At 36.7% G+C, this 23,103-nt stretch overlaps 1 protein-coding gene across 1 annotated transcript in view; it reads right to left on the bottom strand.

The window, feature by feature from the left end:
* Window positions 1-14,449: 14,449 nt before the first annotated feature.
* Window positions 14,450-23,103, bottom strand: part of LOC109417137 (lipase 1-like) — a 533,887-nt gene continuing 525,233 nt past the window's right edge. Inside the window, exon 2 of the transcript XR_009997535.1 lies at window positions 14,450-14,929. The gene's annotated coding sequence lies outside the window, so the exon portion shown is untranslated. The remainder of the gene's footprint in view (window positions 14,930-23,103) is intronic.

Consider the following 23,103-nt stretch of genomic DNA (forward strand, 5'->3'; position numbering starts at 1 on the left):
GAATTTTCTCTGGTATTGCGGGAGTTTAGCCTGTCATTTGTGCATTGAAAGCAGTGTACGAATAATTGAAAAGCAATGAGCAACACAGTTTTCCGACGAAACCAATTGGGCTGATACGTGACATGCTGGTATGAACGAAATCAAGTGTTCAGATCGTATTCAAACAAAATTTTGACGTTGTATGTGACATTAGATGGATTAAAGTAGGGAACTGCAATTTAAAATGTACCTAAAAATCGGTTGGAAGATATTTTTTTTTATTTTATTTTTTTCGATTATGTTTGGCTACGCAGTCATTTATTGAACAAACGGCGTTCTTTATGGCATGCGTAGCCAAACATAATCAATTCCACCAAATCAGTCGATTTATCATCAATTTATTTTTTTTTTATTTATTTTTTATTTTTTTTTTTTATAATTTAGATTAATAATTTTGAATTTTGTAAGACATTTGCTTATCTACCTTGAAGATGTAAACTGCTTCTTTGCATTACTTTCGAACCCCGATTTAAGTAAATTCCACTTAAGAATCTGCATTGAAGTTGCATTATTAAATGAAATTTATAAGGATTATGAGCAGTTTGAAGACAAGATTTTTGATTTTTTTTATTAAATAACAGGAAAATATTTTCAAAATTAATTTCTTCTTACATTTAGCGGAACGATCAAAATCAGGAGGTATCTTGATCCTTCCACGAAAACCAATTTTGAAAATATTGAAAAATAAAACAAAAATTAAAAAAAAATGTAAAAATTCATCCAGTATCGCCCTAAGATGATGTTGGGAGACTTATCGGAAAGAGACAGTGGAAGGAGTTTTCAAAGGTATCCATTTTTAAGGTCATCGAATTTGCTAGCATAACTAGTGATCACTTGCTATATTATGAATGCAATGTGCTCATACAGGTTTACTAAACTCAGACCCATCCCTCGCTTCCTTCTTTCGTAGACTTTTGTCAATAAAAAAAATAAAATTCTTTGCAATTTCCTGCAAATTTTCATTATAAAAAAACCTGTAATACTCTCAAAACTGCCTCACGTGCTCTTAAGACTCAAATGAGAATAGCATAATATCCAAAACTGAAAATGCACTTTTCTCCAGAATGATGAAAAAGCGAGCAAAACCACCGTGTCCGATTGCCATAATTGACTAAATAAACAATCGGACATTCTTATTTTCTTCGTTTCGTGGATCATTTTGGGAAAAAGTGCTTTTTTGTTTCTAGAACATTCGCCATTCTCAATTGAGCCATATGTTCCTTTGAACCCCCTAAAATCTTCGTTCATCTCTCCTTGAAACTCCTTCAGAAACTCCTCTGAAACCAACATGAGACCCTCCGAACCCACTGAAACTTCTCTGAACTCCTCAATAAGTTTCTAAAATTTACTCTTGAAACCCCCGTGGATATTTTTTTACACATCCCTGAAACCTAGGCTCTTATTTAACTTCTCTGGAGTTGGCTTTCCCTTGGAATCACCTTACCGTGTATATGTCTCTCCTTTTTTGTTTGGCTCAACGTTTCTACTGGAACCTGGCCTGTGTCTGAGCACTTGCATAGTTGAAGAGCTTGTTTAGCCTGACATTTTATAAATTTGTGCTCAGAAAGCCGAGAAAAATTTCAAACAACAAATTTATAATTAGGCACATTAAATTTTTCAATATATTTTTTGTTGTTTTTTTTGAACTTTTTAAGTTTTTTTTTCTACAGAGTCGAATTATTCTGCCGCAGCTGTCGCAACCTCGTTGGTCTCGAACACGTTTGCTATGATCGGTTTCATAGCTGGGGCCATATACGACTCCTCCAATTCCAAAGGGTAAAACAACTTTATTTGAGTTCATTTAGGCATAATCAGTTCACAATTTTGACTATAGCCTTACTTTCGAGATGGATCTAACAGAAAAAAAGAAGCAAAACAAATAGCGCAAAGTAGGGTTCCGGTTCCCGATGATGTTGTTGTTTTTTTTTAATTTTTTTTATTGTCTTTATTAAAGAGACTTTCAGCCCGTGGCTGGTTCATCTCTGTCTTTTTTTATTTTTTTTATTTTTATGCTGTGTTTTTTAACTTACGCTAATTCTACACTTAAACGATCCCCTATGTGGAGAACTTATGCAAACAAAAGTGTAAATAAATAATACTTAAAAACACAAAAAAAGAATTTTTGTTTTTTTTTTCTTTTATTATTTTTTATATGTTACAGCGAAAATGTAATGTAGTTCACTGAATTGTGAGACAAGATGGATGAACAAATGACAAAAAAGTTATCACTTAAGAGAAAAAGTTGAATTTTTGAAAATTCCTGAAATGCACTTGAGGAAATTTGTTCGACCCGATTTTATGAAATAACAGATAATTAGCTACAAAAAAGGCCTAGTGAAATTTAGCCGAGTGCTCCTTTTTCTGAGATACACTAAAACCTCTTTTTATGCATGTTATTTTTATGCACTTTTAATTTATGCACCTTTTTTATGCCCTGCATGAAAAGAGGGAAAGCTATTCAGAACCAATATTGTGCATAAGAATATTTAACAATGACGAGCACTATTGCAACAGAGGCCAAGGGGTGTTAACAGGGGAGAACAAAGGAAGGTCACAGGTACGTTTTTGGGTGTTCCCGAAGGTCTCATCCTCATGTGCGTTGTATGGGGTCCTAGTGGGTCTTAAGGGGCTTTCGGAGTCATTCCAGAAGGCCACAGAGCATTTTATCAGAAGCGTTGCGGAGGCGTTTGTAGGGGTTTTGGTTTAGGGAGATTTTTGGAGGCAATTCAGGATGTTTCAGACCATTTTCGGCGTGATTCAGAGGCGTTATGGAAGCGTTATGGAGGAGCTTTCGGGGGGTTCGGAGCTTCTCAGGTGCGTTACATGTGGTCCGAGGGGGCTAAAAAGGCATTTTGGAGGCATTTCCGGACGATTCAGAGCATATTCGGCGGGATTCAGAGGCGTTACTTAGGCGTTACGAGGAGTTTTCGGGGAGTTCGGAGCCTCTCAGGTGCGTTACATGGGGTCCGAGGGAGATTTTGGAGGCATTTCAGGATGTTTCAGACCATTTTCGGCGTGATTCAGAGGCGCTACAGAAGCGTTACGGAGGAGTTTTCGGGGGTTTGGAGCTTCTCAGGTGCGTTACATGGGGTCCGATGGGGTTTAAGGGGGATTTCGGAGGCATTTCAGGATGTTTCGGACCGTTTTCGGCATGATTCAGAGGCGTTCGGAAGCGTTACGGAGGCGTTTTCGGGGGGGTTCGGAGCTTCTCAGGTGCATTATATGGGGTCCGAGGGGATTTAAGGGGGATTTTGGAGGTATTTCCTGACGTTTCAGAGCATTTTTGGCGGGATTCGGAGGCGTTACTTAACCGTTACGAGGAGTTTGATGGGGGGTTTGGGGCCTCTCAGATACGATACAAGGGGTCCGATGGGGTTTAAGGGAGATTTTGAAGCATTTCAGGATGTTTCAAACCATTTTCGGCGGGATTCAGAGGCGTTACGGAAGCGTTACGATGAGTTTTTCCTGGTTTCGGACCGGCTAAGGTGCGTTACATGGGGTCGTGACGGTTTCAGGGGGATCTTGTAGGTATTTCAGGAAGTTTCAAAGGATTTTTAGATACCCCAACACAATATCTTTTAAAACACCCCTGAAACCCCCTTTGATTTCAAGATTGTCTTAAGGACAAGGTATTTGGAGTACATTGCTCAAAATTTCTAGAGCACCGTTTTTAGAACCGTTGAACGGATTTGGATGAAAATGCATCACGCTAATTGTTCAGTGGTTGTCAACAGCGTGATGCATTTTAATCCAAATCCGATCAACGATTCTAAAAAACGGTGCTCTAGAAATTTTGAGCAATGTACTCCAAATACCTTGTCCTTAACACCCGCTGATACGACCCTGACCTAAAATGCCTTGAAACGCCCCTGAAATCTCCGTAATCCCATTGAAACGCCCTTGCAATCATCATAATCAATTTGAAATGCCTCTAAAACCCCTTTGGACGCCTTTAATAAAACCCCTTGAAATGAACCTGAAAACCCCTTGAAATGCCCCTGAAATGCCATCAAACGCCCTTAGAATGTTCCTGAAACACCCTAAAACGCTCTGAAATGACTGTGAAATACCTTAAAACGCCCCTTAAAACATCTTGCAACGTCCTTCTAAGGCTCTTGAGATCTCTTGAATTGCCCCTAAAGCCCCTTGGAACGCCCCTGAAACCCACTTAATACTATTGAAATACCGCTGAATTCCCCGTAATCCCATGAAAACATCAAAAAATCTTGACAGAACGCCCTTGAAAGCTCCTCAAATCCCCCGAAATAACCCCTGAAGCCTCTTGGAACCCCCTTTTTGGGTTCTGTGGGAACTTTACGGAAACCCCCTTAGGCCCACCTCAATTGCCCAGGAGCAAGACCTGTTCTCGCGAACTAGATTCCCCAATTAAAGCCCAAACTTAATTTATGCATAAATTTCCCTCTTTTTATGCCTTTTTTAATTTATGCATATTTTTAATTTATGCAGTCCCAGCTAGAGTCCCAGTCATGTGCATAAAAAGAGGTTCCAGTGTACCGTAAACCGGGGTCAAATTGATCTCCGGGTCGAAATTGATCAGACGGTTTTCTGTTAGAAAAAGCACACTTCAAATAATTTCCTTACGAATATCGTTTAGTATCAGATTCGAACAACACGATACTTGAAAAGAAACTTTTCTAAGTATGGTTCATCTAACTGAAAAACGCCTGATCAATTTCGACCCGGAGATCAATTTGACCCCGGTTTACGGTACTATGATTTTTCTATGAAATTTACTGGACATATTGTAAAAGTCAGTAAGGGTTTTTTTCCTGGAAGATTGGATGTTACGTTTTGCACCATGGGTAAAGACGAAATATATACGGGACAAAAATATTAAGTTTGTATAGTTGAATGTGACATGAAAAAAAAAATAAAAATCTCACTAGCAGAGTTCCTAAGTTATCTCACACAAACTGATCTTTAAGAAATGCATTTTTTTCTGCATAATCATTTATCATATTTTTGCTGAAAAAAAAATACTTAGATGCAATAATAAACATAAACAACTCAGGGAGTTTCAGCAAGTTTTTGTAATAAAAGGAAAAAAAGGCTAAAAGTGTACAACAATGCAAACGACAGTATATTATCATCCCTTTGTTTTTCATGGTGCCGTGTTAAACAAATTTGTATCAGTCTCAAACATTTAGACAGTAACACATAAATAACCATTTTTTTTAGAAAATTCTTCGATGTTTATAACCCATAAACATTCGAAAATGAGTAAAAAAAAAAATAAAAAAATTATATATAAATAGTGTGGAGTGGACATGACTAGCAGGCCAAGGACTCGGGATCGAATCCCACTCCCGAAGGAAGGAAAGTTAAGTGTGGATTTCGAGATGAACTAACCTATGGTTAAAATCTCGTTAAGACAGACAATAAAGCTGAGCAGGTAAAAACTTCAAGTAGTAGATTATTTAAATGAACGAAAGTAATAGAAAAACAAACAGAATGAAATCAATGGTACGCTCAAAAAAAGAAAAAAAAAAAAGGGAAAAAAGAAGAAAAAAATTGAAGAAAAGCAAACATAAGTTTGATAAAAGGAAAAGCATCTAGTTTATACCACAAAACAAACATACTATACTACTACTATTGCGGGTGAAAGATAAAATGAAATACAATGAACAATAAATAAAAAGAAAATCGCGTTAAGTACTGTTCCTTTGAATTCCACTAAGAATTTGCATCCTTTGAGTCGAGTCAAGTACAAGACACTGAAGACAACCTTACAGTTGAGGTCGAAATACGTATCTGATCTGTCAAAGAATGCAAATTCTTAGTGCAATTCAAAGGAACAGTACTTAACGCGATTTTCTTTTTATTTACAGATATTCCCCTAACAAGCCCAGGTTAATCATCATCATACAATGAACAAGCCATCCAGAGAACAGCTAGGTTCTTCTGTCATCACTGCCCCATTGATTTCCAACCGTAATTGAAATCGACCTCCACAACGATATATGTAAACAAAATCCACAGTGCCCGCTGAAGGTAGCCAGTCACGCGTGAACTCAATATCCCCCGAAAACGGAAAAATTAGCTATTCATCGCACGTGCCCGTAGACACACCGGCTCCGTCGAACACTTCTTGTTTACAAAGGCAAACTGCAACCAACCAACGTTTCGTTAGCGTTGTTGCAGTTCGAAGCTCCTTGATTGAGCCGGGTTGGGGGTGGACTGCGCACTGCACTTTTACAACACACATACCTACTCCAGCCACATGAATATTCGATCGGGTAAAAGTGCTTTTATAAATTATGAGCTTTCGTCATCCGCATGACTGAAATTAATAGGCGAATTCATACGTGCTCGACGACTACCACACTGGACGAATCCAAGAGAAGTGCAGTTGGTGTTAGTCGATCAGGTCAGATGAGCGTGAAAGTGCTCCAGCAAGATGATTGCTGCGGGAAAAGCTCGTAAAAATTTTAACGGCTTTTTCGTACATTGAAAGAGCCGTAAAACAAGCGAAATACTCGTCAATACAGTCGTTAGCAGTCAGTCAAATTGCATTGGTGGTATAGAGGCTAGTGCAGATTATGTAAAGCTTCGTGTTGGATCGGAGGAGAGTTTATTGTTTTACGGAATCGATCATAAATCAGAGTTGTTCCGAGCTGTCGTTAAACGGTGCACTTAGTTTCTATGATTAGACTTCAGTGTGCTAAATTTAGAATTGGGAGAAAACCAACTGATGGACAATTTAAATGGATTTGCATCTTTTTTTTGCGAACACGACGGAAATTTCGGAAGCAACCATCGAAATCGTTCAACTATTAAGTTTGTAAGTAAATTGCGAAATTCCTCCAAGTTAAAAGCACCTTCCTGAGTAGGAGGCAATTTCTATACGGCAATTTAGTCAGTTTCAAGTTCTCTTTCCACGCTATTGTAATCATCATTGCCCAAATAGATGATACTTTCTATTTAACGCCACCACACCACCGCATCCAAGGTTTCTCATAGCCATGTGGTATCGTCGGTTCAACCTCCAGACAGGCGGAACTATGCAGCGTTAGTTCATTTGGTGAAACATCGCCGCTGCAGGTTCCGACAGTTAGTCGGTTCCGGTCTTGCAGCGGCGCAGCAGTGACATGACAACAAATTCGCAAGATTGTTTCGCGGAGCGACGACAATGCCGAAAACAAAGTTTCAATTCAAGGTGGCGGTCACAACCGCCTGTCTACGATGCGCGAAAACCGCGGCAGAGATTGATGGACTTTACAGTTGGCTGGTTTTGGCTTTGTAAATGGCGAAGGCGGCAGCGATGGTGATTGTGACGACGCAAAGTGCATTATATGCAAAATTCGTAACAATTCCATGCTTGATCGGAATCATGTGTTGGAGTTGTTTTTACACGCTTCTTTGGGTAGAGCCTTGCCAGTAATGTAGTTGGAGTGGATCATTGTTATGCACAACACTTTTTTTTTTTTTTGAAGAGATTCAACGTTACCATTGCGGAAATTATGGAACTTTTAAAAAACTTTTATAAGAACACTTACAGTTTTGGTTAAATGATAATGAGAATACGACCAGAGCCGGACATTGATACATTTCTGATCTAGGAACTGTTATACGTCGATACGGATTAGTTACAATATGTGTTATGTTTTCATAACTGTTTCAAAAAAATCTTGGTTATATTATTTATGTATATACATGTTTACTTCACATAATATTGGAATACTTTCAAAGACCAGTGTACAGAAAGATTTCACAAAAGCTTTTTGAAGAAAATAGGTAAATATTTCGTTTTAATTTATTTGACCACTTATCAGACTTTTATGGATTTTGGAAAACCTACTTAAATTCAGTAAAAATTAAATTTAAAAGCTCCAAAATTTCTGACACCTTTTGGAAAAAAATACTACAAAAAGTTGCCAGTATTGCAAACAAGCGTGAATATAATATAGTTTTTCTGGTGCTCCTCCAGGAATCAATTCTGTGTCTTCTTGGGTTCGTCAAGAAGTTTCTTTTTTTTTGAGAATTCCTTCAGGAGTTGGATATTCTTCAAATGTTTCTTCTATGATTTTCCAAGGAGTTTTTTTCAGAGATTCGCGAAGGAGTTTCTTTCCCAACACACATGGTTACAAAACAGTCCGGGCAGCGCATGTAAGGGGTTTGCTGTGACTTACTGCGCAACCCTTACATACGCTGGCGTTCTTGTTTTGTAACCATGTGTGTTGCTTGGGTTGAGCCTTTTTTGGATTTCTCCAAAGCTCCTTCGAGGATTCTCTCATTAGTTACTTAACGGATATCTCCTGGGGATTCTTCCTTTCTTTCCAGAGTTATTGCTCCAGAAGTTCCTTCCGGATTTCACTCTTTCTTTTCAGGATTTCTTCAAGAGTCTTCTCGGATTTTTCAAGAAGTTTTTTTTTCTGAGATTTTTTCTTATGAAAATTTGAGATTTCTCCAGGAGTTCCTTCCAGGATCTTCCAGATCTTCTAGGAGTTTTTTTTTGTGATTCCTCGAGGAGTTCCTTCTGAGATATCTCCAAGAGTTCTTTCTTGGATTGATCCAGGAGATGTTTTCTCGGTTTCGCCAAGAATTTCTTACGGGATTTTTCCATTACACAGCGTAATAAAAATTAACTTTTTGTCTGTCTCAAGAGCAAACTTATGTGTCTCCGAAGGATTTTGGGCCGCTGAATCCGAATCCGGGATCAGATTTGCTCTAACACGTCACAATTTTGAGCTATACCTCAATTTATAGGGCAAAATATGCGATTTTGGGCATTTTTGACTGCAAGCCATTAAGCAAGGAAATATTTTTTTTAAGCAATCAAAAGGTTAATTGGTCAATTAACATCTAAATTAACGACCTTTGCAAAATATTTCGTTTTACCTAATCGAATTTGATAGTTTTAAGCGATTTATGTTAGGTACGATATTTCCCATACAAGTCACCCTCCAAAAGTTGCATGCAAGTTTTCATACTAACTTAAAATGCTAAAATCTATCAAATTTGATTAGGTAAAACGAAATATTTTGCATGAGTCGTTAATTCAGATGTTAATTGACCAATTAACCTTTTGATTGCTTAAAAAAATATTTCCAAGCTTAATGGTTTGCAGTCAAAAAAGCCCAAAATCGCATATTTTGCCCTATAAATTGAGGTATAGCTCAAAATTGTGACGTGTTGGAGCAAATCTGAGCCCGGATTCGGATTCAGCGGCCCAAAATCCTTCGGAGACACATAAGTTTGCTCTTGAGACAAAAAAAATGTTGCGCTGTGTTAACTATTAACAGGATTCCCACAGGAATTCCTTCTAGAATTCCGTCATGAATTTCTACCATACTTTCATCTGGGATCCCTTCAGGATTTTCTCCGGAGATTACACCAGCGGTTCCTTGTGGGATTCCTTCAGGAATTTCACCCTGGATTTTTGCCAGGATCCTCCAGAAGTTCTTTCCGGAATTGCTTGAGAAGTTTTTTTTCAGGCATTCTTTCAGAAATTCCAGGAATTCTTTCTACGTTTTATCCAGGAAAAACTTCTTGGGGGATTCCTCTTAGAACTCATACCGGAATTCTTTTCAAAACTCCTTCCGAAATTACTTAGGGATCGCCTTCCGGCGTTCCTCCTCCATTCCCCGACATTTTTTTTTAAATAGAATTTCTCTAGCAAGTTTGTTTTGATTCCTCCAGATGAATGAACTTTTAAATACACTAATCTCGGAGGAATTCCTGGAAGATTCACAGAGGAAACTGAAGGAACCATGGATAGACCCCTGGTCAAATATCAATTCAATCTACTAAGAAACTACTTGAAAAATTCCAGAAGGCTGCGGAAGGAATCTCGAGAAAGAAGTACTGTGTATTATTCCAGGAGGAACTTCTGGAGGAATACCGAAAGAAATCACGGCTGGAATTCTCTGAAGGAGGAATATTTGAAGATCTCTTCGATAAATCCCAGAATCTACTCCTGGACAACTACTCTTGAGAAATCCTGGAGGATTCCCAGAAGAAACTCCAGGAGGTATTCGTAAAGAAACTTCTGAGGGAACCCTATGGAGGAATCCAAGAAACTCCTTGAGGAATCTCAGGAAGAACTCCTTGAAAAAACACAAAACAAACTTTTGAAGATTTCCGGAAAGAACTGCTGGAGGAATTCTCAAAACAAGAAATCCTAAAAGGAATTTCTTTACGAATCCAAGATTAAACTTCTAGAGCATTCTCAGAATTTTATCCTGGAGGAATACCAGAAGACACTGTTGGAGTAATTACATCAGGAACTCCTGGGGCTCCCTCGAATGAACCTCTGGAGAGATCTCTGAAAAACTCTTAGATCAAGCTCTGAAGGTGCTCCTGGAGGAACATCAGAGGAGGCTCCTGAATGAATCTCAGAAACAACTCTATGAAGAATCTGAGAAAAAACTTTCCTGGGAAAACCAGAAGAATTTTTTGAGGGATTTAGAATAAACTTCAGAAGCAATCACTGAATGAATTCGTAGAGGTTTATCACCTTGCAGCAGGCGAATTCACTGGTATTTTTTTACTAACTGTTGTTTACCCAGTAGCCCATGGCACATAAAAATAAATAAGTATTCAATAAAATAAACGGCAATTTTTAAATAATGAAGAAGCATAGTCAGTCCATATGTATTTGAACACGAAACTTGAAATAAAAAAAGCAATTTAAAAAACGACTTGAAGAACATTTCTCATTTCTGATGTGTTATTTTAAAATAGTTAAACTTTCGTTGAAAAATATTAAATGTGGTCGTTGTGGCCCAACTTTGTGAAAATCTTAAAATATTGATATTTTGAACATTTTGGTAAATTTAAGATTATTACCTTTTTTTCGCGATATTTTTGCTGAAATCTAGAATTAATAATCTGTTCATTCGTGAAAAAGATTGCAAATCGGTCTTTTGGCTCAAAAGTTACAACGGTTCGAAAATTAAAAAAAAAGAGAAATTCTTTTTTTTAACACTCTATTTTCATGATGGCCAACTTAAGGTCGAAACAAAAAAAAATACGGGACTAATTATTTTTGGTAAATATCATTCCTACCAAACTTAAGAAATATCGAAGCATTTTTATTTTCAACTCTTTTTTTCTTGGAAAATATATTCAAATGAATTTCTTTCTAATAAGCTTGGGGAACATTTAACTTTTGCAAAATCACTCAAAGTATGAGTTTTTTAAGATTTTTTTTTTCTTCGCGGTTCTCTAATTTTTCACCTGCTTGACTAATGTGAAATCTGTAAGCATGCATTTGCAATTATTTTTGTTGGCTAACTACAGTGTATCAAACAATTGTCCGTACGGCAATTTTTTGGTCTAAATAATTTTTCATTCAAATGTTCATAACTTTTTTATACGTCAATCAAAAACGCTGAAATTTTGACCAATCATAAACCATATATTAAAGCTCCATTGGTAAAATTTTGAGAGAGATTGAATAATTTATCTGAAAATTATAGAACTTTTTGAAAAAGATTTTTGAGCACATTTTTAAAAAACTATATCTCAATATGTACTCGATGAAACTTTTTTATTTTTGTTTGTTTGTGGTTTTATATTGACTACAAAAAATATGAAAAATCTGTTGAACATATACATCATAGCATCATTTGGAAATTTATCATATTATGATCATTAAAAGTGCCAGGTATTTTCAACTTTTTCAAACTCTCATAATCTAACATTTTTATACAGGACCTACTAAACTACATATGAAGAGTAGGTCCTATGCATTTTTCGTTCAGTTAATGCACTTTTATTGGTGGAAAACGATTGGCAGATCATATGTGCAAAGTATGGTAAATTTTTAAACATCGTCAACTACATAAGCACATTTTTCATATTTTTTGTAGTGAATATAAAACCACAAACGAAGTTGCACATGAAAGCCTTAGGAATAAGCTGTAACAAAAAAATGTAAAGTTTCATCGAGTTCATATTGAGATAAAATGTTTTAAAAATGTGTTCAAAAATCTTATAAGTTTCACAAAAAGTTCTATAACTTTCAGAAAACTTATTCGATGTTGCTCAAAATTTCACCAATGGAGCTTTAGTATACGGTTCATATTTTGATCAATTTCACATAGTGTTTCCACGTCCTCCGAAAATTCTCAGATTTTGCTATAACAATATTCACCATATTTGTAGTTCGCTGTCAAATTTTCTACTCAATCGCTCATATTTGAACTAAGTTATAACTTGTCAAAGTTGGCCATTTTCTATGGAAAACGGCTTGTACCGCTATTTTTGTGAACATAGCTGTCTATTCAACTCGTTTTTATTTGGGAAACCCATAATGGCAAACTGAGTGACTCTAAAATTCTTCTGGTTTTTCCCAAATTGAAAGCAATTTCCTGCAAATGCAGGAACTTCTATATTTTGTAGATGGCAGCTGCCATGTAAGTTTGATGTTTTGTTTTAAGAGCGAAATCAGTCAGATTTAAATTGAAAAAAATGATTACCAACTGATAGGATCCCATTCCAAATTTGTTTTCGAAGTCAAATGGTGGACGATAGCAGCATCAAGATTGAAATAGGGACACGTATTAAAAAAACGAGGGCTGCCTCTGAGAATTCAAGAAATATTTGGGAAAACGGTTAGACTATAATCAACACACTAAACTAGGAATATTCAACTCAAACATGAAATATCCCAGACAACCAAAAATCGCGTAAGGATGTACGCTGTACATCGTATAAAGTACTATTTTAACTCACTATCGCATATACATATATACGGCTGAGGGGCAATTTTCATCATACATGATGTTATTTTTTGAACTTATTGCGATGTATCTGGTAAAATCATATAAGAGTGCAAATTAACTTTTATAATGTATAACTACATCGTAGTAGACGATACTGATGTTTTATTGCGACGAACTTTACTTATTCGCAAAAGAGTTCGAGCGGACTCGCAAAGTGTCAATTGAATTCGCCTAATTGCGCACTGCGCTGATTATACGACTTCGCTTGGTACTTTTCTTATTATGTCAGTGAAACTCGCATTGGTGTACACACAAAATCGCATAAAAGGAAAAATAAACTCATTAAAATGTGCATACAAACTCGCATAAGCTAGAATCGTTAACGTTGGTATATTGCGATGTGATATGTAATAACAATGAAAGAGGTGCTGTTGGAGTGCCAAAAAGCTACATGAAAGTTAACAGTTATAATTCTGGTTACTTAATAAGTTATAAAGTCATCACTTTTGTTTTAATGACCTGACAATTTATAATGGGTGGTGCTAGCAAGAGAGATGTAATGATAGCTGTGCGGGAAATCACGTTTGAGCTCCAGAGAGCGCAGGGAAACCAAGTGCATTCCAACACTGAGGTGAGTTAGAAGGTCATGACATTTAATCAGTGTGATTCATAAGTAGTGTTTGGTGTTCAGTGTGAAGTGTGGCTCGAAAATCCAAAGGTTCTTAGTTCAATACTGAGGTGACAAGAATTGTTTTTTTTTTCGAATATTATTAAGTCGCATAAGATGCTATATTACGCCGCAATAGTAAACACCGTGCATCGCATAAGATATCGCCTGAAGTCATATAGCTTTATTATTTTACCGTCAATGCACGTATAGCGCCTCCACTTCTGTACGCATAAGGCACTTTTACTGCATCTTATGCGATGTAACTTTACCGCATAAAAGTATGTATAACATGAACATAAACTTCATCATACGTGTAAATTGGTTGTCTGGGATGTGCTACTGTACGGCAGTGAAGTCTGGTGTGTATCAGTGGAGATCCCAAATCGACTGTTGGCATTAAACATCATTTGCCTGAGATGTGGTCGGCGTTTTCGGACAGGAAAAGATAAGCTGGCAAATTCGTTAAACCTGAACTTTTCGAGGTTATGTTGATGCAGATGTGTCATTACATAAAATAATAATAGTTTTTCTGAAAATAGTGCCGGAGATTTGAACTATAAAGTGCTTGCAGGACATTTTCTCGAAATCATTGAAAACAGATGGTCCGGTCTGACTTAACGCCGACCATGTATATCTCGTACACGCGGACTTACAACTGGATCTCCAATGCTGAGCTCCATCGTTGATGTCGCCAAAAGCCATAACGTCAAAAATTTGGGAGCCAAAGTAGAGCTTTTTCATGTATAAACCACTGTATTATCATGATTGATATCAGGACTGATAATGAGTAAGTGGCTAAAAGAACCTCGCTCTTGGTACACAGCACAAGCGAGGTGGTTTCTTCCGCTCACAATGCGCATCCTGAAAAGGGTTAACTGAACACTTACTTCGGCTATGAGCAACGAGTTCATGGTATTCAATAGTCCAGTAGCACTTTTTCAATTCAGCTAGGCTATGGCCAGGCTAGGCTATTTCAATATCAAGAACAACAACCAATTGTCGACTTGACATCGGATGTTATTGCGAATTGTATGCGGGTGGAGCGAGCGTAATTCCACGCTCGATTAATCACCACTGGAGCGCGAACCGCTCCTATCTTGAGAAGTTGCGAAATGACAGCAGTGAAAAAATACGGTTTCACACTCAAGTCGCCGTAAGTAAGTGGCTTGAACGTGAACGCGCGGGCTTGTTCTGTATATTTTACGAGGCTATGCCCGTGTCTCAGAAGGATGCTAATGATGGCCCCCATCGCATTGGTATTCAAATCATGGTCAATGCTTCGAGCGCGCACGATGTAGGGCTAGGTTATGTGTACACTACACATGCGCTAATGGTAATGGGCAGCTGACGAAAAAAAAAAACGGGGTTCGTCACCGGTTGAAAGTGAGAGTCTTCTCGATGTAGGTACGTACGTACGTTATTGAGTTCAAGTTTGGTTGTGGAGAATGCAGAAGTTGACACTTACGAGTAGGGTGAGGCATTGATAGTACAATGACGACGGTCAATTGAAGGGTCGTTATTAGCGACGTACCTGAAAAGAGAAGAATTGAGATGTTTGATTAGCATATTTTCTGTGTTATTTGACAGGAATATTAAGGTGATGAGTTAAGTACAAAAAAAAAACTCCGTCTAGGCGTCTTTTCAACTAACTACCATACTGTATCTAACAATGTAGTCTGGCAATGACCCACAAAGAAGCGTTCAATGGCTGAATCATCCACCCCGAACGTCCCAGTTTCCTAAAACGGTTAATCACGAGCGCACCCATTACACAAGGTCAGCAGTTTTTTACAAATGATTTTCCGCCCATTTTTGAACATCACCTGCCTCTAAATAGCAACAACGAACGGTTGTAAGCTCAAACCCACCCCCAATAGCCGTCAAATCACGAACGAACATAACAGAATCACAACCGAAAATCTCACGGGTGGGTGGACGGTATGCTTATTGGTTGGTTGGTTGGAACTACACCCAATGTTCGTTTGCTTCGAAAAGGTCCCAAAACATGATCACGAATTAGTCAAATTTTAATGTTTATATGTGTTCGATTATGTTATACCGATCCCGCAGTCAGTCGGCGGAATCATCGATTGAATCCGTCCGGGTCTCGCACATTCGAGACTTGGCCGGGTGTGCTGGGGCACCCAAGTCGTGGTGTGATGGACCTGCGCCGCACCGCTGGCCGACACTAATGGGGTCCCTAAGTGATCGTTAACACACCAACGCATTCTGCGGCGATGCGATGGCGGCGATTACGATCCAACAAAGATTACGATGGCCGGGCGGCGGGATGTTATAATTATGTCATGAATCTCCGGCGAAAGAGATGCGGAGGAATCAATTAAAGCAAACGGGAGGTGGATGTGTGGGTAGCTGCTGTTGTTAAATGAAAATGAAAGAGGAATTGAGTTTAAACAATTTTCAGGCAGTGGTTCCCCTCAGAGATTGATGTACGTCGTTACTCTGTAAGATGGAGAAAACAAAGTTACAGGTGTTGTAATCTTGTTACAATGATTTTTGAAACAACGGTTATGATAAAATTTGGACAGTTGGAGGTTAAATTAACAAAATTTCCATCTTAACTCTCACAAATTAAAACAAAAATATATAACAAATTGAGATATAATTTTAACAAGTTTATATCAAAGTTCAATATAATCAACTTATTAGGTAGGTACTTGAGATCGCAAGTTTTGTTATCTATTTCAAAACCAATATGCTATAAGTTTTGTAATAAACATCTTGGCTGTAGTGACCGAAGTAATATTTTTTATCGAACTTATTCACGGCAATATAAAAAACAACAAATTGTGATACAATTTTGTTACGAAAAAAAAAAAAATAATACAATGTGCTACGAAATCATGTTATGGGCAAATATAATAATATGCACAATGTAACATGTTGTTTTACATCTGTTTGAATAAATGAAACTACTTTCGTTATAACTTAGCTAAAACAATAACAAATGTTATTATAATTTTATAAAATATATTTACTTTTGATATTCGTACCAACAGTTGCCACAATTTAGTTATAATCTTGCTTTGTGCTTCTGGGTGGGTGTGCATACTCCAGTTCAGGATATGATTTGCTGTTGTTTGGAAAACACTTTTTTTTTTAAATCTACCCAAATATCCAATATCGTGGTAGTCATTCAGACTGTAGTAGGTGCTGATGCTGTTGAACTGAGATCCTACATCTAGAGATCTGGAGATCCTGATCTCATGATCGTTTAGAAAACCTTACAGTTTACATTAACCCTAGAAAGAACTTCTCGTTGGGTTGTGGAGCATCTTGGATATTAGTGAACAAAACCGCTACATTTACCAATTATTATTCTACTTCGCTCCCTAGAGGAACTGCTGGAGGAATTCATAAACAATATCTTAGGAGACATTCTTATGCAAAACCTACTCATAGTGGAATTTCAAGAATTCCTTCGTAATTCCAGAAATTCCTGTAAAAATCCTAAACCTGAAAGCAGGAGAATTTCCAAAATGTTCATTAAGTGTCCCTTCCGGAAATTACTCTGCAAGTGACTCACGACATTCTTCCAACAGTCTATTTCCAAATTTCTTCAGAACTTTCAAAATCATTTCACATGATTTTCAAGAAGTTTTTTTCGAAACTCTTGGATGGATTTTATCTTCAATTCCTTCGAAGATTTTTCAAGAAAATGTTCCAGGTATTCAACCATGGATTCCTTCGGAAACTCTTTTGGAAACAGACATTTTATAGGGATTTCCTAATCTTCTTGGTGTAACGACCCAACTGCGGCAAGGCCTGCTTCTCAACTAGTATCTGAGATCAATGCCAATGATCATTTCGTATTTCTATATCATGTAAAAGACACGAAGATATTCTTATCTCCAAAACCTTCTCCAAAATTCCACCAGCATTCGAGGCATTCCTGCAAAAATGCTTTCTGGGATTCCTCCAAGTATTCCACTAGGAGTTCTACAAGACTCCCAAAAGGAATTAATCCATGATTAATTAAAAAAAAATACAACTTTCGGGATTTCCTGTAGATATGTTTTGGAATTTCCTGCAAGACTTTCCATTAAAGCGCTTCCATGGATCTGTTCAATAGTTCAGCTAGAAATTCTACAAACTATTCCTCTAATGTTCTTCTAAGGATTCCCCTAACAAGTGCTAACTGCAACTGCTAACAAGAATAACTGCAAGAATTCTTCCGCAAAATTTCTTTCGGAAGTTATCCTATGATACAACGCATTCTTCAAAAATTTTCCCAAAAATTCTTCTAGAAAATCTTACATCCCTTAACTTTTTTCCATGGAATTCCTTTTAAAATTCCTACATGATTTTATTCAAGGTATTTTATCAAGGATTTCTCAAGGATTTGATCAATCTACAGTTCCTCGAAACATAGAGCTTCTAATTTTGGCACTGCAGTTCTGGGAAATTTAACAGAAGTTTAGAATTTTCCCAACATTTCGACTCGTTATACCTTGAAAAACACTCCAATAAAAAAAATCATGGAATAATTTTTCGTAGAACTGGTGGTGTAGAGTTAGCTGATGTTAAAATTAACAATAATAAAAACAAAAAAAAAACTTAAAATCCTAGGAAGTATTTTTGAAGAAATTCCTGATGGATTTTTAGAGAAATTTTAGGGTTTTTTTTTAAGTGGAGTGATCTATGAAGAAACTCCCAGAGGAAGCATTGATTTTTTTACTATGCTTGGACGAATTCTTTGGGGAGTTTCTGGAAGAATCCTTGTGTTTCGATTTTTTTTATCTATAGAGCTACTAATTTCGGCACTGCAGTCCTGGAGAATTAAAATGAAAGATTTTATTTTTTTTTCCATCGTTTCGAATTGTTATACCCTGAGGAAGACTCTAGCATGAGTCGAATAGTTTGGAAATATCTAAAATCGAACTCTTCGTTATTCTCCGTTACTCGAAACATTACTCCAAGAATTTTTCATGGATTCTTTCAGAAACTTCCCAAGGGAACGTCCATAAATTACATCACGCTTTGAGGGGGGAGGGGGGGTTCTGCAAAGTGTGACGACTCATACAAAAATTTCAGAGGTCCCATACAAAAAGTGTGACATAGGGGGGAGGGAAATGGTTGAATTTAGCGTGACGTAATTTATGGACGTTCCCCAAGCATATTTAAAAAAAATCAATGCTCCCTCTAGGGATTTCTTCATGGATCACTCCAAACATCCTTTTGAAGTATTCTCCATGATATACCCTAGAAATTGTTGTACGAAGTCCTCAAAGAATTTCCCAAAAATGTATCGAAAAATCTACCAGGAATTTCTCTAAAAATGCTTTCCAGGATTTTAAGTATTTTATTTTTTGTTTTTATTACATATTGTGTGTGTGTTTTTTTTGAATGAGTGTAATTCCGCCCTATGTTGCTTATCCTTTGACAGATACGCGTATTTAGACTACCACTTGTAATCTTCCTCAGCGTCAGTTATCCAGTGGAGTGGATAACTGACACTGAGGAAGATTACAAGTGGTAGTCGAAATACGCGTATCTGTCAAAGGATAAGCAACATAGGGCGGAATTAAAAGGTACGAAACTGATTACACTCATTCAAAGAGGGTATTCTGCTTAGAGGGTTCGAAAAGTCGGTACAAGAACATATTGTGTATTTTATCATCGGCTAATTCTACACTCAGAATTTTTAGTAAAATTCCTCCATGATGTTTTTACGGGGTTTGTCTGGAAATCGTGAGAGTTACTCTTAAATTTCCTCCAAAAATTTCTTGATGATATCTTTTATTTTTACTGGCAGCTGTTGGGAGAAACCAAGCCGATGACTGCATCTAATAAGCTGAGCTTTTGTGGCACTAGGATTTCCTAAGAAGTACCTTCGGGAAACCATACCAAGATTTCTCCAGGAATTTCTTCCAGATTTTTGTTTCGAGGCATGCTCTAGGAGCTACTCTAATACTTCATCTAGATTTTTCCAAGAATTTTCCATTTTCCTCCATGAATTCCTCAGACTTTCATTGCAAATTCCTTCAGTATTTCCACTATGAGTTATTCTAGCAGGTTTTTTTTCCCCTATTATTCTTAGAGAAGTTCATTTTGTGCAAAAAAAGCAACTCACCAGGAATATTTTGTTCAAGGATTTCTCCAAGAATTTTCACTCTCACAATAAATTTTCCAGGAACTTTTTCAAACAGTCTTCCACGACTTACTCAAGGAATAATTCCAAGGATTTCACCAGAGATAATTCTGGGGACTCTATTTTTTCTGTCAGAAATTGTTCGGGAAACTCCTATATGAAAAAATCCGGTACATTTAGATTTTTTTTTAAAGTTTGCTAAAGAATTTTTGAAGAATTCTCTTACGAATTTCTACAGGGATTTTGAATGGTTTTTCAAGTTTCAGATTTTTTTTGTCAAATTAGTATCTATTCTTCAACAAATTCCTGAAGATATCATATGGAAAACTACAGACAAAAAATAGAACAAGAATTTATGCAGCATTTTTTGGAATCTCTCTCTCTCTCTCTCTTCTTGGCGTACCGTCCTCATTGGGACAAAGCCTGCTTCTCAGCTTAGTGTTCTATGAGCACTTCCACAGTTATTAACTGAGAGCTTCCTCTGCCAATGACCATTTTGCATGCGTATATCGTGTGGCAGACACGAAGATACTCTATGCCAAAGGAAGTCAAGGAAATTTCCTTTTACGAAAAGATCCTGGATCGACCGGGAATCGAACCCGTCACCCTCAGCATGGTCGTGCTGAATACCCGTGCGTTTACCGCCTCGGCTATATGGGCCCTAATTTTTTGGAATATCTTTTTTAAAAACCTTCAGAACAAATTATTCATTATTATTATTTTGTTATAGAGATTTTCAGCCCAAGGTTGGTACATTTTTTGTCTTTTTATAGGATAAATCTTTTGAATAATTCCTTGTGAAATCTCAGAAATAATTTTCGGAGGAATTCCTAGAAAAATTTCTAAAGAAATCCTGCACAAATCATTTGAAAAACTCCTTCCATCAAAAGATGTGCGGTATAAATTATTAGGAAATAATCCCGAATGCAGCCATGGTAAAATTCCCGGAAAAATCTACGTATTTCCATTGAAATATTTGGAAGTATTATTGAAGAAATCCCATGAATTTGATAGAAATTTGGGAGAATTCCTCAAGCCTTTGGGAGAATTGCTAAAGTAAATCATCGTAGAATTTCTGGTAGAATCCTTGGAAGAGTTTCTGGAGAAATACTTGTTGGAATTTCTGGACGAACCATTGGAAGAATTCCAAAAAAAAAAAATGCCTGCAAAAGTTCTGGACAAACCCCGTGAAGAATTTTCGAAGAACTGATTTTCAAAAATTCTTGTAGAATTTGGAACTTTGACAAACGCGTAGGGGATTGAAAAATTCTAGGAGAATTTTTTGGAAGAATTCTTTCAAGAATTCTTGAAAGAATTTCTGTCGTTATGCTTGGAAGAATTCCTAAAGGAAGCCATACAAGATTTCTTTGGATGAATCCTAAAGACATACCAAACTTCTCTGGAAGGAGAATTGATGTAGGAATTTTTAGATTTATTTTAGAATTCCTGGAAGAATCCGTGAAAGAATTTTGGAGGAATTTTTGAAAAAAAAAACATCATGAAGGAATTCCTGGAATAAATCCTAAATCCTCGGAATAATTCCTGGAGAAGTCTTTGTAAGAATTTCTAGAGTATACGTGAAATAACTTCTGGATGAATTTAAATATTTGAAGGCATCCTAGGAAGAATTTCTGTAGAAATTCTAACAAGATTATCTGGCGAAACTCTTGGAAGAATTGCTGAAGCAATCCGAGGAAGAAATCCTTGAGAATCCTTTGAAGAATTTCTATGGGAATTTCATAGAAGAATTTCTGGTAGAATCCTCCGATGAATTTCTGGAGTAAAACGTGAACAGTTCCTGGAGAAATGCTTGATAAAATTTCTGAAAGAATTCTTGGAAAAATTCCCGAAGGAATGCTTGAATAAAGTCCTAAACAAACCTTTTCAAGGAATTTCCGGAAGAATTATGTATAAAATTATCTTAAAGAACGTCTGCCGTAATCCTTGGATAAATACCTGGAGGAAGCCTTGTAAAAATTCTTTGAAGAATTTCAAGAAGTATGTTTGTAGGAAATTTTGGTTGAATCGTTGGATAACTCATCATGGAGGAAACTTTAGATGCATTTCTGGAGGAGCACTTGGAAGAATTTCTTTAGTCATTTTTGAAAGAATTTCGGTAGTAATTGTTGGACAATTTCCTAGAGGAATCATTGAAAAAATTTCTGGAGGAATTCTTGGAATAAAATTCCGGAGGAATCCTTGGTTTTTTTTGAAATTCTTGGAATAATTGCTGGAGAAGACTTTGAAAGAATTGCTAGAGGAATCTTTAGATAAACTTGAATGTTCGAAAGAATCTTTGGAAGAATTTCTGGAACAATCCTTGCATGAATTTCAAGAAAAATCCTTCTGGAGCAATCCTTGGAGAAGTTCCTGGAGGAATTCTTGAAATAAGTTTCAGAACAATTAAAAATCCTTGGAAGAATTCATGGTTGAATCCTTGAAAGAAATAGCAAAAAAAATCTATGGAGGAATCCTTGGAAGAATTTTTGCATAAATACCTAGAAGAATTTCTAGACGAATCCTTGGAAGAGTTCCTAGATGAATACTCCTGGGGAAATCCTTATGAATTCTTATGAAGAAATCCTTGGAGGAGGAATCCATAGAAGAATTCTAGGAAAAATCGTTAAAATAATTCCTGGAAGAGTTCTTGAAAGGATGTTTAAAATTATTTCTGAAGAAATACAACACAAAATTTCTAGAGAAATCCTTTGAAACATTCCGGAGAAGCCCTTTGAAGAAATACTTGAAAGAAGCACTTCAGGAATCCTTGGAAGAATTTTTGGAGGAATTCTTGGAAAAGTTCATGGAGGAATTCTTGGAAGAATTTTTGGAAATCCTACGAGTGAATCCTGAATGAATTTGAGTTTTCGAAGGAATCCTTGCAAGAATTCCTGAAGAAGCTTTTGGCAGAGTTTTTGGACGAATACTTTGGCGAATTCCTAGAAAAATACTTTTGAAGAAATCCTTGTCAGAGTTTCTGGAGGCATCTGTGCAAGAGCTCTAGGAAGAATGGTTGGAATAATTCTTGGAGGAACATTTAAGAGAATTTGGAAATTTCGGAAGAAATTCTCTGATAAAATCCGTGACATTTCCAGAGAAAAAATTTGAGTGAACCTTTTAACAATTTCTGGAGAATTCCTTGGAAATATTCCCATATAAGTCCTTGGAAGAGTTTCAGGAGGAAGCTTTGCAATGTTTATTAGAGTAATTCTTGGAGGAACTTTTGGAAGAATCCTTATGATCAATTTTTCACAAGGCCCCATACATTTTTTTAAATATTCGCTGTATGTTAGGTATAGTTAGAGATAAGATTTTTTTCATTGGAAACTGTACGTGAAATCTAGTTAATCAAAAATTGTTTCCTTGTGCCTTTAAAACTGCCTTTAAACGATGAAAAATAAAAATATAAGAAGAAATAATTAGAAACATGTGACCATCCTAGAGTACTTGGTAAATTTTGAGGCTGGAAGTCAGCATTCTACAAAAAAAAAAAACAAAAGGGTAAATTTTTGGAAAATTAAAATTATTCGACATCTCACATAGATCCGCGATGAATATTATTCTCTGTGTATTTGTTTTTCTCTATTGTTCTA

Source organism: Aedes albopictus, chromosome 2 (assembly GCF_035046485.1).
Source record: "Aedes albopictus strain Foshan chromosome 2, AalbF5, whole genome shotgun sequence".
Lineage (NCBI taxonomy): Eukaryota > Metazoa > Arthropoda > Insecta > Diptera > Culicidae > Aedes > Aedes albopictus.